The sequence below is a fragment of the Astatotilapia calliptera genome, chromosome 5 (assembly GCF_964374335.1).
Source record: "Astatotilapia calliptera chromosome 5, fAstCal68.1, whole genome shotgun sequence".
Classification (NCBI taxonomy): domain Eukaryota; kingdom Metazoa; phylum Chordata; class Actinopteri; order Cichliformes; family Cichlidae; genus Astatotilapia; species Astatotilapia calliptera.
Genome location: NC_137426.1, coordinates 30295626 through 30315499, shown reverse-complemented (window position 1 = coordinate 30315499; position 19874 = coordinate 30295626). Strand labels below are relative to the sequence as shown.

Genomic DNA, 19874 nt, shown 5'->3' with positions numbered 1-19874 from the left:
GCTTACGATCACTTTATCAGTGTAGGTTCAACACCCACGCCCCTTTCTCTATGCATTCAAATCGGCTGTTTTCACATGCAGTCTTAATATATTATTCTTATTATTACAAAACACTGTAGACACCCAACCGTGCAAATGTAGCTAATAAGGCTAAGGTAAGATTTTGGTCATGAAAATTAAACTTGTACAGTTAAAGGTGTTATTTGGTATATGACTTTCAGAACTACTGGAGACCGAAATAAACAAGTGCGTGAGCCAGTTTAAAGTCCATTGAAATGTCTTAATGAACTGTCATTAACTCCACTGCTCAACTATTTGTAAGTGAAACTTCGTGTGTGTGGCTTCATCCGCATGTTAAAGCGATGCGTTCACGCAATCAGATGGGTCACTTTCACGTTAATGTTCCTTCCTTTATTCAGTGACAGTGATGGAGAGAGCTATTTGCGTCTTTGTCTTGTGCTGTCTTGTGTATATCCATCTATTAATGTGACAGCATGCAGTTCAGACTTGTGCCATTAACAGATAAGTAAATGTTCCTAGTGCTGAACTACTAAATAGGTCATCGCAACTTTTGCGGAAAAGTGATAGGGTGCTCATTCAGACACGAAGCCAACACTTTGGAACGTGATCGGATTAATGTGAAGGAGTGTTTGCCTTCTCTGCTCCCCTTTATGAAACACATTGAGGGTGACTGAGGGGATATACATGGTGAATCAGAGAGCAAGGGAAATGAGAAGAAAAAACAAAAACAGTGGGTTAGATGAAATTAGGTACATAACAGAATGCTTCAGTTGTTTTCTGCAGCCATTAGCTGAAGGCTCTGGGCTGCACTCGCCTCTTTCTAAATGTAGATACAATGATTTCATAGCGAGAGAACAGCTAAAACCCACAGAACAGCTAAGCAAGCAACGCACAAATGGAGAATGTTGCTCAGCTAAATTGTTCCATATCAAAGTGTTTGCTGCTCATGTTTAAAACCCTGTATATAGATCCTTTGTCAAGCTGAGACTAATCGTGGTATCAGACTCTCATAATTCATTCTATAAGACAGAATGCTGCTTTCCCCTGTCAGCTGTTTTATGTCTCTATGAACTCTGATTTGACAGTAAAAGTAAAAATGTGGATTTTACGCAGTTACAACTTGTTGTCATTTTTTTGGAGCAGAAGGTCTTGACTCTTGATTCCCCCGTAGCACAGCTGTGTGACCCCAGACAATCTTTTTCCAACACTGACCTCCAAACTAACAACTGATACCGATGCAATGACATCCAAAAACAATGCCTCTTTACTATGACAGAATCCATCACTGGTCAAAACTCTCAGTGCTTCGCTGATAACCCTGAAATCATATTCAATAACTCTCCAGCAGCTCCTTGGTTTAAAATAGAGCCCACACATTCTTCTGATGAATGTGCCTTTACTTCCTAATAACTAACTTTAACCGTTGAGAATGACAAGAGATAATGCAGAGGCTGATCCTATTCACTGAGAAGATTTAATTTAGATTTCCCTCAGGTTCCGATAAGCTCGGCACACTGCAGACATTTTAAGATGACAGTCAGAACCTGCACAGCAATTTTCTGTTTGAATACGCAGACACAAAAGACCAGTGGTTAGACTTTAAAAGTGAGAAAATTTGATTTCTGCAGCGATGAAGTGACCCAAGTGTGAAATATTTCTTTCTGCACTTAAACTGTTTGTCTTCAGATTTGTGTTTCTTCTCTTGTTAACACATAATATTCTCCCCTCACCTTTAATGCCATGTGGAATGTGCTGCCCAAATGGTGAAATATGAATGTGTGTAATTTTAGCACTTAACACATCATTAATCCTGCAGTGAGTCTGCTGCTCCAGGGGAAGAGGTGAAGTGGTGATGTGCTCTGTCTGGAAATCTCTCTCTCTGCCTCACACTCACTAACAAGCGTTTTCTTTATAGAAAACATATCGAATGCTATACAAGTACAATAACTATATTTGTAGATAAATGTGGATAAATAAACAGTTTTCTTATAGTGTTTTAGGACAACCTCACTGGTTTACACAGACCTCTGATATCAACCCAAATCCAAGGCCTTCAGGAGAACTCGGTACAGGGTTGGGTTGAATATCAGAAGCAACACATTAAGAAAGAGTTCTTGGATTTCCTCCCCAAATTTGGAGCAACATGCACTTCACTTCCTGTATTCTGGTGAATTGCATTTTTTCTACATCTGTTTATGGTGTAAATTAAGAGATGCAGAAAAAACACACATATAAAGCAAAACTGAAAAAAAATCGAAGAGCAGGTGACAGTTCGGCACATACTAAAATATAACACAATGAAACTCTCAGGCATTCTGCATCATTTTCAAATAATTATTCCCCAATTTTCTCACTAATTATCAACAAACTTTTCTCATTAAAAAATTATGGCTGCTGAGTAAACACAGACATGATTCACACCGCTGTCCACTGTTGTCTTCGCCCATTTCCAGTAAGGATGCAACTAATTTAATAGTGTTTAAAACAAACTGACTGTATGACAAAAGCACACAGAAAATATCCAAAATTGGACACAATGGACAAATTAAATATTGGTCATACAAACATTGCATACATATTTAAAAGTCATCTTAAAACCATTAATCACTTCAATAATCGCATTTTTAACTACTGAAATGTGTGCCACCTCCCACTGTGTACAAAATAAAGTCAGATTAGTTTGCCGAGTCAGGCTAATGCTATGAGCCCTGGCAACCTTTCCTGCACACCTTGCACAACCCTGTGCAGAAAGTAGCTACACATCCTGTGTAACACAACATTAGTTGTGCAGTTATATGTAGTTTTATTCTGACACATCTAACAAACAGCTGCTCAATTTCTGCATCCAAGTTTTACAGAACCACGCTGGTTCATGCAGCTTTCACCTGGTTACTTTCCACCTTGCTTTTCACAACTTCCCCTCACACAGAGACAGTGAAGCAGTGCTATAAATGCTACAGCCAAAAGGATACATTTCATTGTACATTAACAAAACAAGAATAAAATACTTTGTAAGAAAATGTTTCTATCACTTACTTTTTCCTTCTTCGTGGTGATCGTCCAGCCTGAGCGTGCACAAAGTGAGACACTGTGTAGCTGCTAACTGAGATAACACCACTGTGAGTGTGTCAGAGATAATTATCTTTACCTCACAACCTTCAGTGGTTGTATAAATGCATAATTCAGATTTGGGGAATTAAAAAAACAAACAAGGAAATAAACTGAACAAAAAAGACCCCAGACCTATTGCTGAGGGAGAAAAGCCCCACCTGTGTCGGAGTCGTTCGTAAATTCTCCTTTTTTTCATGTTTTTACAGCAGTGTTGGGGGTAGTGGAGTAAATATTAGAGTTTTTGGGTCTTTTCAGAAAGCTACATCTATGTAAGTTGCGCTTTATCAGTGACCTCATGCTCATGCCAGGTTATCAAACCTCCTGGAAAGTCTTCACAGAGGGAACGTAGATGCTGGAGGTAGCTAATTACTCCCCATGCTTGCAGAAGGAGACATCGAACAGCTTTATCTGGTTGCCACGCTGTGATGTTTAAATTTTGGCCCTAAGTAAAAGTTACATAAATGTAGGGTAACAAACAAAGATGGCAATAAATTATAAATGCAAAAAAAACTGCCCTCAGTAGTCATTTTCTGGTAGTCACGCTATACTCTGACTTCCTCACAAAGCTAAAGCACCCAGACAGACACAAGGAAAAAAAATCATCGCCATACCTCCATAATCCACAGGGCCCATTATCTTTTAAATGGTTTCAATGCGTGAGGGAGAAAGTGATGGGAAGGTGGGTGAATAGTTTGCTGGAAAAAAATAAGAGGGTGGAGGAGAGAGAGAGGAAGACGAAAGAGAGCGAGGTAGAAAAAGAGACTGTATGATGTTGTCAGTTCAGACAAAAAGCCCAGTCATGATGTGTTCTCGCCAGAGAACAAAGAGCTCTGACAGACTCGGCTCTGTTGACTATAAAAGTACACACAACGTCTCACACGCGCACACACATACTGAGCGGTAGACACACAAACACACCCACACTGTGTGTATCAGACTTCAAACTTCTCTTTCCAATGAGGGGACATAAAAGAGGAAAACAACAGTTAGGCTAATTATCTCTGAATCTGGAGGAAATGAACAGAATCATATTGTTGTATTGTTCTCAAAGGCATTACAGGGACATCACAGATCTACCTTTTGGTCTCCTCAGGGTTTATCAAACTAAATCAGTGAAGATCTTCCCCATAATGGACTCAGCCACACCACAAATAAAAACCTACTGCAGTGAGGATTTCTTTATTAACCAGATTCACTCTTGAACTCTTAAGATGCTACTTTTCACTTTGATTCACACATGTCCACTTTGCGCTTTGTTTCCAGCAGCAACCGGGTGGCATGTAAGGCTAGCGTGGTGGTCTGCAGGATTTTTTGAGGGGCTCCAGTCAGGGACCATTTCAGGGTCACGGCACTTACCCCTCCTCTCATGCACCCCTGCGGTACGCTCCATGAGAGCCCAAAGAGAACACGGAGGTGTTAGAGAAAACACAAACAGAGCCACGATTGTCCCTGACTTGAGTTCAACCCCCCACGGCCCCACCTCCAGGGACTTAAGATTGAGAGAATGAGCAACTGTCAATGGTGTTTTGCAAATACGTAGCTTTTTTCACTTCAGATGGGTTTATTCAGATGTCTGAGGGAAAATCGCCCTGCTTTGCAGTCTCTGAGTGTCCTTGCCTTTCCTGTCCTATTCAGGTTTGTATATGAGAAAGCCATTTGTGATGCATCCGAAAGAGCGGCTCAGTTGCTAGCTCCTTTGACATGGGGGTTGACAGCTGAAACAAGTGAGCACGCTGGTGGACAGGGCAGCCCGCTGAGTGATGACTGTTTCTTATTGGCACTTATTGACCAGTGGCAAAGCCCCCCTACAGTGTGTCACATCTCAGCTAAATGGATAACGGACAAATCAGCTGGGGGCCATTGTTCCACCAACCTAAATACCTCACTGAGACTTCAGAGCAGCCAAATGACTTCTGTATGACATTGTGTAACTGCTGCAGCATTGAAAAATCTAACATCAATCCACAACGTGGTCTGCTAAGAATTGCATAATACGAAAAGGCTTGATGAGAACAATATTGAGATTCCCACAGTGATAATTATCTGCTGAAAGTTTGTTGCTGTTATTTTTCTAAATAAGGTTGTGCGCCTTTGGTTTATGAGTTGCACACATCTTGTTCCACTGGACTCACAGGTTTTAAGCTGTCATCTGTTGTCTTTTAATTACATGCCATTCCTCTCCTATTATCAAATTAGCAGCGGCAGTGGGGACTTCTCCCTCTCCTTATGGCCCAGACTTAATGATGATTACGGACAATATCAGTTTCAACTTTCAGTAAACAACTGCCGGCCACCCGCTGAATAAATTAAAGACAGCTCAGATAAATCAATACGCTAGTAGGAAGTTACAGTTGAGCTGCTGCTGAAGTAATCACTTCTGTAGACTTGCCAATCTTTTACTTAACGGATAAACAATGGTTCTTAACTATTCAAAGAGGCCCTACACAGCATGGGGATGGCCAGGACCGGTGAGCATGGTGAGGACCATCTTATCTGGAGTTAAGCACACCCTTGGGACTTTGAGAGGCAACAAATGCTTCTTTACTTCTTCACTCCTCCCATTCTCTGTCCTTACCCCCCCACCTTTGCTAGCTGGCTTTCTCCTGGCCCTTTTGTCAGTGGATTACTGGCTTATCCCTCCCTCTCCTATCGGAACCACACAGGGGGTTAGGACTAGAGCACAGAGGGGAGATTTCCACACAATGATCTGAATTACAGAGGCTTTCTATGTATGGTCACTTATATTCCCCCCATTTGCTCTACTTGGAAATCACCACAGAGTGCCATTCATTGCTTATGGTTTTCCCAGCAGGAATCTTAGGCTACATGCCCAAACCCGGAATGTTTTTCCTCTGTAACAACACAGTTCACAGAGTGTGTCTTTTTAAGCAAACTCTTTGTTTTTGGTTCAGTTTAAATGCAAACATCTGTGTCTGTCTGTGTAAACATCAGCTTTGGTAACACAGAAAATACTCATGCATTGCAAACAAACAAGCCACGGTTGAGACCGCAGTGTGTGTAACTCCACACTCTCTACACACACAGTCTATATCATCCCTCTATACTGCGAGAGAGCGCAGGCCGTCTCCTCCTCTACAGGTCGGCATCCATCTCTCTCCATCTCTTCCTCGGGACAGCTGCCCAGACAGCCCATCTGTCTGTCCTGACCTGTGTTTGGGACCATGGGGGGAGCCTAAGTGGCCCACAAAGGGGGTCTCTGGCATGGTGCCCACCCAGTAATGACAGTTAAGCTGCCAGCGACTTGCCTAACAGCTTTGGAGATCCCTTTGTGGTGCTACAGTATTGATATTGTATTGGGTTGCAAAGGGCTTGGCAGCCTTTTAATGAGAGCTCAGATTGATCAGGCAGGAGTGGGTCTCTCTTTACTGTGGATAATGCTCATCAGCTGTCCCTGCAGGCCTGACTTTCCTGTGATTTGAATTACTGACTGAAAAAAACAGACACACACATCCTTACATGTGTGAACAAATATTAGTAAGTAAGAGCAGAAAGAAGGTTAATATTAAATATTCATAATTACAGTTATCTTTGGGGGTTTTCACAATTGATTGAACCGAATTCATCATTGTCTCCTTGTGCTTTGGATCCATATGTTTCATTTTATGTCCAATCAATATGCAGTGAAAGAAAGCTGCTTGAGTGCACTTGGCCAAAGCTAATAACCTTCAAACCTGTTGCTTTAAAAATCCGGACGATTTGTAATTAAGTTATTCTGAAGAAAAAAAAAATGTTGTTGCATTTCAAATACGGCAATAATGCACTAAAGTTTGATGAAATTATTCAAACTTGAAAGTTACTTGCAAAACAAAAAGGTTTTTTTTCATATATATGAATCCCCCCCCCCCACACACACACACACAATTATAATATCAATAAAAAAACAAGAATAGTTAAATAAATTTTAAGGTAATATATACTTTTTAAAATATATTCTGACTCATGGTGACACACAGACATACACACTTGCCCAATCAAAGGTAAAAAAAAAAAAAAGATTCAGAGAGCCAGAAAGGTGTTTAAACCACCTGCCTGTCAGCTTCTACAATATCACTTCCCTTTTCCATCCCTCATCCTCCTCTTTACCTGCCTCCACAGGCGAAATTCAAGGTCAAAGCAGAGGCCTCTGGAACTTGACTAGTTCCTATTAGGCCTCCATTAGACCCCTGTCAGAAAGGCAGCCGGCTGTCGCCCTCCTGTAGTGTGATCATGACCCCCACTCTGCCTCTGGAACCTCTCCTGGGATCTGCAGCAGGGAAGTAACAGGATGGGGGAAGAATAGAAACCCTGCTCAGAGGACATCGTGGTTATTTCACAGTGGCCTTTACTCCTGAAGCAGCCAAGGGACCAATCCAGAGCTGGGCTGGCAACCGATCATACTGAAACAGGATGTGAAAAGAAATTTAAATTCCTAATTGGAAATTGTATATGTTCTGTTGATAACCTCTTCAAAATACTCTACACTTGTTTAATTGCAACCTGCTGACTTTTTCTCTTGGGTGATTTCTCTGTTTTATCCCACTTTCTTCAATCAGGCATCAATTAACAGCGCTGGGATGGAGTTCATCAACCTTGTGTCGCAAACAGGATAGGAGATATGCCCAGTTTTTCAACCATGAAGCGATTAATAGGCACCTATACCCTTTTACTGTGGTTCACACTGAGCAAAAAGGTCAATCACATTCATGAGAAAAATGCTGTAAATGAATGTCTGCATTTAATGAACATCATATGGCATTAAGATCACTGTAACCCTCTCTTGTGCAGTCAGAAATCATTAAAAATAGATGGGGAGCAAAGCCAATTCATGGTGTACATAAAATGGCCAGTAAATTCATAGGGTAAGCCGACAGGAGAGGCACAGGGACGCTGCATTTCTTTCACATAAAGAGTGGAGAAACGCACTGTTTTACTGCTGTAGAAATTCAGTTTAGGCGTTCCTATAGTGTAGTGCTTTACACATTTACTTACCAAACAAAGGATCCATGGTTCAATTCTAGAAGGAGACGTCTTGTTCAAAAAAAGTCTGTCAAATCAAACATGTGAAGCTACCTGCTGTGGCAAGCCTTTGTGGATAAGGGAGCACCTGAAAGAAATTTGATTCCTACACTAGAGTGTAAGAGACAAGACTTCAAACAGAACCACCAACACCTATCCAGCATTTATCACAGACTGGTGATGAGATACTCGGTGTCATCGTGTGTTTTGTAAGCTCCTTTTTAAACACAGCTGTGATTAATATCTATTAAAGCAATTATCTTAAGGGCAGGAAACTGGGGATGGGAAAAAAAGAAGAGGGCCCTTTGTGGAACTTTGCATTCAGCTGAATGCGCCTTTCAGCACCATCGCCCCAGATTGCTTAAGTTAGATGAGAGGTTATGCAAGTGGGCTAAAGAGATTTTTTTCAAGCGTGGACCTACACACACACACACACACACTTTTGTCACAGGCAGCAACTTCCTTAAAAATAAAAAGTGGGCTCCCAGCTAGCTGATGGAAGCTGACAAACAGCAAAAGAATGAGCTGCCTCTGTTTTTACTATAAAGCTTGGCCGGAGTGCCGAGTGGCCTCAGTGTGTGTGGGGCCGCAGGTTGGCACACTCACAGGAGGCTTTATTGGGGTGCCGTCCTGAGCGTCAGGCAGCATGCCCGATGTTGACAAAGCCTGGTATCGCCTGCTGTCAGCCCATTCTGTGTGCACCCGGCGGAAAGAATCAATTAGGCCGTGGTCACAACAGAGCACTTTAATATTTGACTTTTAATCAGTGGGCAGAAGGCAGGATGGTGCATGGAAGCAAGCCGGGAGTTTCTGTCTTGCTGATGTGGAAAATGAGGGTCAGGAAACTGCTCCAAGACCCCTGCTGTGTGCATCAAATATCCTAGGCTGGATGTAAGAAACCTGCACCCACCACTGGCTAATCCAAAGCGGTTAGGGAAAAATATCCTTTTGTCACTCACACGATATCAAAAGCACCTTATGCAATCAGCTGCAAGGAATAGTGGAGATATATCAAACAACTTTGTTCATAAACAACCAGAACTCTGCGGAAAGGACACTGGTTTAAGAGGGGAGGCTGAATTGATGAGGTCTTCATTCAGCGAATGAACTGTACCTTTGAAGAGTTTCTCTAGCAGACTTTTGGTTTTTATCCTGCACTGACTGCTGAAGGCTCTCTCTACCAGGAAGAAGAGGAGGAAGAAAGAGAGAGGTGAATGCTGTCCTCAAACTAGGGGTTTGAAGTGGAGATCAGTCCTCAAACAGAATATTTTAGCAAAGGCACATCATTCACCTGTCTGCTCTTGCTAGTGTCACAGAAACAGAAGCTATATCAGAGCTGAGCTGCCTTAAATCGTCTGTCAATACAAGTTTCATAGTGAGGCATATTGTCTTCACAAACAAAACAGTAAACTATTGCATGTATATTAGGAGCCCTTTGTAGCAGTTGTTTGTTAACCAGAAAGGAGAACTGCCCTGCATACTGATGTTTTTGCAAGTGGTAATGAGACAGCTGTACACAGCTGTGCAAATAATATACCCACATGTACAGAGAGCAGTTTCTTCTGCAGCTATCCAACTGATCACACAGAATGACTCTGATCATAGCAGCAGCACGACTATGTTACTGGAAATCAGGACAAAGTAACAGTGACACATCTAACAACTAATTTAAAGCATAAAATGTGTCCAGTCCTATCATTACTTCTTTAGATAATACATTAATCTAACCCAAAGCTACAGGGGGTGAAGGTGATTCTTCATAAAAAGTCTACACTTTATAACCAGCTCATTAGTCTCACCTCACCCAACACTCTACAGCATTCATTTCACTCTTTTTTTCCTATTCATAACTACCAATTTCTATTGACGAGGGTGCATCTGCTGTGGCCAGCAACCAAAACACCCACAGATTTCTTTCATCATGATGTCCCTCTCTGCAGAAGCAATAACAACCGTGCCTTTATTTGTGCAGAACCAAGTGGTAATCACTGGCATTCAGATCAAATGAGCTGATGTGATTAAGGGACTGGCTGAAGCAACGTGATGTCTTTGGAAGAGATGATTTCATCCCCATTGTAGGAAATAAAGTGTTGACACTAACCGTAACCTGCAGTTTTCTCAGGAATAAGGAGAATCCACAGTAACGGGAAAAAGTAATAAGTCAGTCCCTGACTTATTTCTGAAGATGAAGGTGTGATACCCAAAAAGTACAAAATCAGATAACCAGAAAAGACCAAATCTGTGTGATTTGATTTCACGAAGAAACGTAAAGACATGCACTGATCCACATCTTTAGAAACCTATCTGTGGAAACGCGACAAAACTCCATCCACGGGGATGTTAACAGATGGAAAATTCTCTTTGAGAGGTGAACATCCTTACCTTCTTTTCTAAACAAGCTGCCAAAGATGTTCTCTCCCACAGAAATCAGCCTCTCACTGCCAAATCCTGTAAGCAAACACAAAGTCCAGAGTGGTTGAATACTTGGAACATATATTACTTCAGTTTAGAAGCTCAAACAAAGCCGGATTATTCCATATTGTTGCAACTGCATTATTTTTTTTAACAAATATTTTTTTAATGCTTGACCCCAGCTTGATTTGTTCCGCTCCACCCTAAAAAATGCCATTAAGTACTCTGTCTAGATGCCACTCTGAAATGCTACTCTTCTTTCACACATAGCCCAATGACTGAGAACATCTGGTGTACACACGGTATTCAAACAAGATAGTCCATGTATGATGGATGTTGTGACGCCTGAGGAAGCAGGCAATAGTTCAGGAGGTGGTTTAATTAGACCTGTACCAGAATATAAATGATCTGATTTTAACATAATTACCTCTTACTCTCTGGGACATTTTTAGCAATAGTGATAACAACCCGTTTGCCTTCATAACACTATGAAATTGCTGCTAAATTTCAGCCAGGCAAACAATACTAGGTGTCAGAAGCAGTGGAGCTACAGAAAAATAGCTTTTTTCACCCTCCTCTTTCCATCAAGCTGCCATCTAACACTATCTACATGTCTCCAAATGTCTCCAGTTGTGATCTTGTAAGCTGCAAGGCCTTGTTTGGTGTCTGTCTGTGAAGACATGCTGACAGGAATGGAGCTGTCTGATCCCTGTTCTGATTGGACAGGTGTCAGTGTCCAGCATGTAAACATCTGAGGCAAGCCAAAACCAACTTCGACATCTCCATAACACTCTGTGAAATCTTTGATGAGGTGTCTTGCACACGCACAGTGGTGATGTGCATATGCACGTGCACACACACGCACACACACAAAACCCTAGCCATTTGGTATGTGAAGCATAGCTAAGAATATGCTGGAAAGCCCACTGTCATCTCGCTGCCAAGGCACGTCTCTGACCCCAGCTGCTCTCTGCCCAAGCCAGCACTCCTAGCCACTCATGGGCATCAAAGAGAGGTGAGTCTGTGCACCTGTGCCTGTTTATCTGTCCATCTAAAAATGTGTAGTAGTCATACAAGTAACCGGAATAGGCATTTAAAGCTAAGCATTTCAGTGATGTGACAACACAAAACATCTGAGACATTATTTATTTTGACAGGATTTTATGTGGCGAAAAATGATATCCACATACATTCGCAGAACTCAGCAGACACAGCAGGCTGCAAATGGCAAAAGTGATTTTCCTTCTTTCTCAATCCCTGAGATAAAGAAGTGACAGATTTAATAAAAAGTAAGCAGAGAGGGAGATGAGGGAAGGAGGGGATTGGAACAGGCCAAGGGTGACAAGGAAGCACGACAAGCGTGGCAACTGAGAGAAAATGTGACACCTGGCCTTGTCCTTGATGTGAATAAGAGAATGATACATCAAAACGTGACACGGCAGAAAGATGGCTATTACCCAGGCAATGGCAAGATGAAGAGGAAGGGACTATTTTTAGCAGTGGAGTAAAAATACACCAGGGGTTCACTTAATATTCCTTTCTGTGAAGAGAATTTCAGGTTCTTGCCAGTTTTACACCAAAACAGTAATGACATTTTGAAGCAAATATTGACAAATATAAGCTACGAGCTGACTTCATCCTCCAGATAAGCTGGAATGAGCTGTCTTTTTACAGTGATCCTGATCACGTTTGACTGTGAGAGCAAATAACTGGAAGCCTGAGGCAATGTTTTTTTGATTAGTTGCGTTCTTCATTGGAGAGGCGACTGATTGATGTCAGTGGACTGAAACTTCAGTTCTGGCTCCATTGATCCCTTACCCTCACTCCTATCTCTTCTCCAATTAAGAGTTCACAAAGCCACCACTTCTAATGAATACCACCTTCCTGCCAACATCTTAATGTTGCATTCACAGCGCTGTCTGCTTCCTCACTCCAATTGTGGTTAATGTACAATCACTTGAGCGATAATGACAGAATTGATCTAGAGGTGTGATGAGGTAGATTTGTAGGGGACGGGAGGGGTGGGGGAGGATCAAGGTTAGTTAAGAAATCCCACAGTTCTTTAAACAAGCCTCAGGCAGACAGTGCAAATCTTTGTACATCACTTGGAATCAATTGCTTCACCAGCAGCCAGATTTTAAGGATTAGAACGAATTGAGCTACTTTGGGATGTAGAAATCTGGGATGTGTCTGGGTGTCAGGCGAGGAAGATCAAAAGATTCATTAGATGAGAATTAGATCAAACACACTCAAAGTTGTGAGGACAGACGTGGAGGAGTGTGTAAGAGTGAGAGTGGTCGACATGAGAGAAATAGAAATCCAGACGCACAAGCCAAAAAGCTGTCTGACTCTGAATCTATTTAATTGCCAGGTACATACTGATACAAAGAATCTGCCGGCCTGCCTGCCTTTCTCACTCCAGAGCTGTTGGCACATCAATCTCTTGATCTGCCACCTTGGGGTGAAGCCAGAAAAAAACACTTCAGTCACAGGTCAGTTGTGCCCCAGTGCACCCGGGCTTAAATCTGTAATCCCAGTGCTTTGGTGGAGTGAGAAAATCCAATTTCAGAGATCTGTAATTCCATAAACCTTATTTGGCACAACAATGACTGCTACACCCTGAGGGAGAGGCACGAGGGAGGGGTGAGGGTGCGCAACGAGGTGGGAAACTGCAGTTGTGACTTAAACACAGGGATGGAGAGAGGGCGAAGAACACAGAAACTGAGATTAAGGTAGAGCTAGAGTGTAGCAAATCAGGGAAATGAAGAAGACAGAAGCGTTCGGGCTCAGCTGAACTTCTGATAAGTTACCATGACCAGGTACAACATGATGAAATGGATGATGCTTTGAAATTTGCTGGGTAAAATTTTCAACTTTCAGTATTTCCATTTGGAATCTTCACTGCTGCTGAACTCATTGTTCCTGATTTAACAAAGACTTAAAGAATATCCCACATTTGTCATAGCTTTTTGTTTCATTTTCTCTCTCTTTAAAATTTATTAATTTTTTCTTTGCTTTAAATCATATTTGAGCCTTTGTCAAACGAGATCACACAGCGCTCATTATGCCTATCAGCACTCTGATCAGTTCAATCTATTATTTTGTAATGTACTGGAGTTCAAAGTAACACTACACTGTAATCATATTTTATCTGTCTGCAAGACATTATATTTCCTAAGAAGAGCAATCACATTATAATTATGAATCTAACAATTTTGTCCCTACTTGCATTACTTAGGTTCTTTAATTATCACAGTAATGGGAGACAGAAAAAACCCCAAATGTGTCTTGTGAATAATCCATGATTTAAGTCCATGTGGGACACAGGAACATCATAATAGACCCATCAGCTGAGAAATGGAGATATGCACATCAAAACTGTTGCACAAAAAGAAAAAAAATGTGCACAGGACAGAAGCAACTATCCATTTCTGTGAACAGGACATCAAAAGCCAACAAGCTCCTGGAGTGGATGCAACATGCTAACACAACTCTATTAACAAAAACTGAGTGTATTCTGCTCCCAACCAAGCATCCAAAGCTTGCTTTTTTAATCAACAGCTGTGTCACCTTTTTTAAAAAAATTTTTTTTATAAATGACCAATAATGTGTAATACACCATTAATCCAGCACTGGTAGCCATGACTGGCTTGGCAGAGCTGAATGGGAAGCGACCATAATGACAAGGAGAGAGCAGCCTGCAGCAGTGACAGTGGAGCCTTTGGGCAAAGAAAAAACTGGAGATACCAAGAAAAAGTTTCCTAAAGAAAATCCAAATAAACCAAAAACCTCAGTGTTCAGAGGAAGAGTGGGAGTCTAAAATATTGATCGACTGTGAGGCATGTGTCCTGAGCACATGCCGACAGTGCCTGAACAGGGCAGGAGGGTTTGAGAGATGTTTTGTACAGTATATATAAATTCCAGATGAGAAAATAATATATTTTAGTCGGTTTGGGTCGGTGTGTCCTACCATCATCTCTGCATCCTGTATTCATTTAATCATAACATCAATGGGCCATTTAGTCTGCTGTTATCTGAGTGCTCTCATTGATTGTTTGCCTAAATTCAGGAGAGTGGGGTGTGTCTGTTTGTTTTGTCTTACTAATGGACATCATCTCAGCACACACCTCAGAGCAAAGCTGAGAGCAGGCAGCAGAGGAGCCACAGCTATAGAAAACAGAAGCACATGCTTGGATGAGAGGAATATACATCAGAGATTGATCAATAAAAAAAACTCTTCAATGCCTCAATGCCATTCACGAAGGACGCAGGTGGAGAAAATGCAGATGAAAGCAATTACGACAATAATTACATCTGCGCTGATAAGATTTCGCTTCTCAGACAGAAAAAAAGAGGTGAGAAAAATGGCTTTGAACTTGAGTCAGATATTGGCTGTGTTCTGAAATCTCCCAATCACTGCTCTTAGCAACCGCAGATAATTCTGTCATAAATTATTCACAACTGTAACAAAACTGTTGCAAAAGGCCACAGATAACCCCGGGATTTAAAAGCTGATTAGAGGAGCAGATTGCGGTGCACGGATTTAATACAAAATTCACAGATATAAGAGGGCTTTAGTGACATCGCTGCTGTTTGATATTGCAAGTGAGAAGGGGCCTCCAGCCGCTGTCTCTCCTGAGACAGATAGGCCAGTGAAGCCTGTACTCTGTGGCCAGCAGGGTATAATTACATTTCCCCGTGGGGGCACCTCCGCCGCAGCAGCTCAGCCATATAGAGGGAAGAGATTGAAATCTGATTGCATTCGCACACAATAGTCGAATGGCTTTCCACACATAAACAGTGGGAATTGCATCTGCACACAGCGCACACTTATCCGACGCGACACAGGCACAAACACGGAGAAAGAACTACACCGATGTACTTCACCAGCGTGCTCCTATCAGTCCTGGGCTGTGCTTCTTTCTCATTGTGCTTCCAGAGAGGAGTGTCTGAGATGCTTCATTCAAGGAGTCCTTCTGCCTTTCTTCCATTTTAGCTGAGAGGAGCAGAAGCTCTCAGATTTACATACTGATCTCCTGGTGCCGCCTCAGCAGGACCTGCTAACAGCAGCTTATAGACACAGATGAACAGGGATTCACGTGGCCACTACTTATTGTCTGGATAAAGAGGGTTTCTGTGCTCTTCAGTGAGAAGTACAACCCTAGATTGCTGGTTAAAACTTGAAAACATATTTCCTATAAAACATGAAGCAGTGTTTTACTTAAAAATCTCTGAATACAGTCGTATACACCCAACATATTCATTAAGCCCAATATATAATTAATGCCACAGCCGATATATCACAAGGTCTAACGTGGCGGTATACGTTAGGTTTTTGTTTTCCCACCCCCTCCTTTCTGCCTCTTTTCAGTGGACTATGTTATGTTTAAACAGCCAATTGCCAAGATTTGCCATTAATTAGTCATTCTAAAAGAAATGCTGAGTGCACAAGTAGAGGCTATAGAATAACAACAATGTTTAACCGCAAATTCTGCAAAAGTCTGAATTTACTATGGCTGCCCTCTGGTTTACACAACCAAAACAGGAGGAGAAGCTCTTTTGTTCTCCTCAGTATCTATTGGTAGCTTACCCCAGGTAGCTGAATTGCTGGATGATGCAACCACAACAGTAGCTGTGACAACTCTACCTGACAATAGAAAATGAGCCCCATTCCTCCGTCGGGGGAGATAAAAAGAAAATAAAAAGAGAAGAAGGTGGCGAGTGTTAGGGACCAAAAACAAGAGCAAACCTCGGGCCGGCATGCATTTTTTTTAACAAGAGATTTAAACAGGAAATTTATATGGTATTATTTCTACTATATCAGTAAGTAACACAGTCTGTTTAGTTATTAGGCTTAAACAAGTGTGTTATTCAGTGTTGTGTTTCTAACAGTGGCACTGAGGAGGATTGTGGGGGAAGTTTCTATTGTCACTTTAATGGCAGCCCAGTGAGTTTATCTGTCATTCTAAGTGAAGATATGCCTAAAAACAAAGGGACCGGGAACATTTTAGCTAGACTGTGTAGGAAATGTAAGGGGCCAGGAAATGGAGCAGGTGAAGTAAACCATCGCATGCAGAGGGTTGAATGAAGCTAATGGGTGACATTAGCTTTACGACCCTCTAATCTAACCACCCTGTGTATAACCACAAAAGGTCAAGGTGGCAATAAAAAGAGCAGACACCAGCGCTGCTCCAGTCGCCCGTGGGCCCTCAGAGCCCATCCTGCAGTGTCACCTTGGCTGCTGTCACCGATATCTGCCACCTGTCACCACTCTGCCCCCGTGCCCAGGGATGAGGCTGTGCTGACAATAGGTTTGTCGATAGCACTTCCTCCCCAGAGTGAAGATGGGGGAACGTGTCCTCTGTTTTCATCAACAGCTTGAGTCAAGCGTGTGGGATTAACATACAATACATATTCATGCTGCTGTCTCACTTTGACACTAGACTCACATCGCTAGTTCTCCTGCACATTTTCAAGCCATTTTTACAAATGGCGTGTCAAGAACCCCATTTTTGCCGGGAGCCCCACATGGCCTCTTATGTATTCACAACACGGCCGCTGCAAACAACATCAACAGGTCTCAAGGTCGTCACTCCCACTGATTGTGCCTGTGTTTTTGTGTGTGTGTGTGTGGAATTCATGTGTCTAAGAAAGAGTGTGTGAACAAAAGAACAAAACTAAGAGGAAAATGGCTGATGGTTGACGGAGTGCTCTGCATGTGCTGGGTGTGCATGAGCACAAATTTTGCACTGAACGTGCAATCGCTGCATGTCTGCAATTAAGTCAGCACAAATAAGCGACTGTAATTTCACATCCCATTACATTAGTGAGTGTAACCCTGCAATTACTGCTTAGTGTGTGCAAACATAAATATGAACAAAACATCATGTAGGTGTGTGCATGTGTACGAGAGTAAGTGTATAGCATAAAGATGGAGTCTTAAAATGTCCGGGGATTAGCCGACAGGTAGACTAAATGGGAGCATCCTCCTTCAGTCCACTGGCATGTTAGTGAGAAAAGAGGCCAGTTGATGTGGGGGTTAGAGCTTCCATGGCAGAGTGCGTTGTGATAAATAATGAATGCTTTAAGAACAGATCTCTGAAGCTTCTTTACTTTCCGTCCATTCCTCCATCTTTGCGTTTGTTCACCCCATATCACTACAAAGAACACGGGACGTTCAGCAGTCTCTGTCATTAATATTGCAGCCACTAGGTCATCCCCTGACTCTGTTGCTCTTAACCATCACCACTTGGTGGTGACACAGCCTTTTGACCCATAAAGACGTTAAAACAGTGATACGAGTACATTCACAGGGACCAGACTAAAGCTGTGCAGGTTCTTACAGGAGTGGCAGCGGCTGCATTTAACGAAATGGCGATTCAAGATTGAAGGAGTCCGTTTGCAAATTGAGGTTTACTCAGTGTAAAGCATTCAAAATTGGACTGGTCTTTTCTTGGGAAAAAGTTCAGATTTTCACTCTAATTTTACACCACACAGTATTCAGCAACAGTCAGGATTATATTTGGCTGAGTAAATACAAAGCAACGAAAGCATTTCTCAAAACTGGGAAATATGAGGACAAAGAGAAGTTTATAAATAGGATGTAACACCAAGACAGACGAAATAACAGTAAAAGCTGCACTGACTTGTTTCAGTGGATAAAGTAGACACTTGCAGATTCTCAGCACAGCTGCTGTTAAAGCTGCTTTTCGGTGGCATATTATAAGGCATGCTGAAACATGAAAAACACTTATAGAGACAATCGCTTAAAAACCAAATTAAAGCCCCCAAACTACCAACTTGTTCCACCAAATAAACAGCAGCTTATCCCCTTACTGCTCCGATTCAAAGCCAGATACTCCAGTGCATCTGATGAACAGTCCCATCTCTCTTACCACAATAAGCAGTGCCGTTAGCGACTCCACGCATAAATCTCAGAGGCGAACAGAATGGATCAGAGCATTCAAGTGTAAACTAGGGCAAAGCTCCAGCACTGTACCTTCTAGATACGCTACTCTGAAAGCAAGTCCTGTGGAGGAACAAGCAATCACATACTGAGGGATACACATGCTGTCCCCAGTCATCTATGACAAATGCACACACAGGCACAGATAAAAATGCACACACCTGTTTGGCCAGTCAAGTACCATCCAGCTTCGTCTGGTCCGGTCAGATCGGGTCCGCTGTACTAGCAGAGCGAGGAGATCGTCTCACCCCACACACAGCCCGGTGCAGACAGCTCACTGTTATAGATGCACTGACAAGTGAAAGGAGGGAGGCGTGGTTTCACATGAGATAAATAAAAGAGGGAGGGAAAAAGGGAGGAGAGAGGCTCCCTCAATCTACAATTCAATTTCACCCTCGCTCCCTTTCTCAGCAGCATTTTTGTCCACTTCTTTTGGAATATTGTTGTTGTTATTCGAGCACGTCTTTTCCGTCTTCCTACCTGGCTGTTACCCATTAGTTTTAGCTGTGCTTCTGCTCTCTTTCTTCCTGTTGGGTCTGATTCACAGGGCAGTAATGTTTGTGGGCATTGTGTGTGTGTGCATATATATCTGTGTGTGTGTGCCTGCGTGCGCGCATCCGCGCAAGACAGTGAACCAGGGCAGCTCCGGCCATCTGTTGGAGCCTGGGAGCTTCACCTATTCACAGTCTCATAAAGGCAGAGGCACACAGAGGAAAAAGAGAGAAAAGAATGGGAGGGAACAGAGGATCAATCTTAGTGCCGCAGGGTTGAGGAGGAAAAGGCACAGCCTGGCACACACACCATATCTATCAGACTGGCACCTCTGAGGAGAGCTGGCGTGGGCACGCCTGCTCACTGGGTCGAAGCAGCACAGGGGATTTGGCTCGCAGTGCATGGGCATGCAGATAGAAAAGAAACCCACACCACAATCAATTTATATACAAGCACACAGAAGGGATACATGGGAGAGTTCACACACTCAGAAATCCTCCAAACTGATTCTCTTTTTGACAAAACAAACAGGATCAATCAAGATGGATAATCCTACAAGCTCACAGAGACAAGGAGATGGAGGGCTGGGGATAATTCTAACAACCCGCACCGAAAGTCTGCCCCGAGTCCTTCCATCACAGCAGAGCTAAAGCAGGCGTTTTCCTGCTCAGTTGAAGCCTGGTATTTCTCCTGAGTGCCGGTGTCACTTCCTATCCCTGACCAGGAAAGAGAGGTGCAGCGGAGGGTGGCAGAGGGTGGAGGCATTCATCATTGTCTCCACCAGCCATCCCATGATGGATGCGCCTGTTTATCCCTCTCTGCAGGTTATTTAGATGCAGTCACAGCCAGAAAGATT

At 42.6% G+C, this 19874-nt stretch overlaps 1 protein-coding gene across 4 annotated transcripts in view; it reads right to left on the bottom strand.

The window, feature by feature from the left end:
• Positions 1 to 18832, bottom strand: part of sulf2a (sulfatase 2a) — a 34864-nt gene extending 16032 nt beyond the window's left edge. For 2 of the 4 annotated variants that reach the window (XM_026168769.2, XM_026168772.2), the window contains exons 1-2: positions 18688 to 18832; positions 10531 to 10596 (exon numbers count right to left, since the gene is read on the bottom strand). The gene's annotated coding sequence lies outside the window, so the exon portion shown is untranslated. Of the gene's footprint in view, positions 1 to 7236; positions 7349 to 10530; positions 10597 to 18687 lie in introns of those variants that run through there. The other 2 variants (XM_026168771.2, XM_080301423.1) reach the window with 2 other exon arrangements.
• Between the last annotated feature and the right edge of the window lie 1042 nt (positions 18833 to 19874).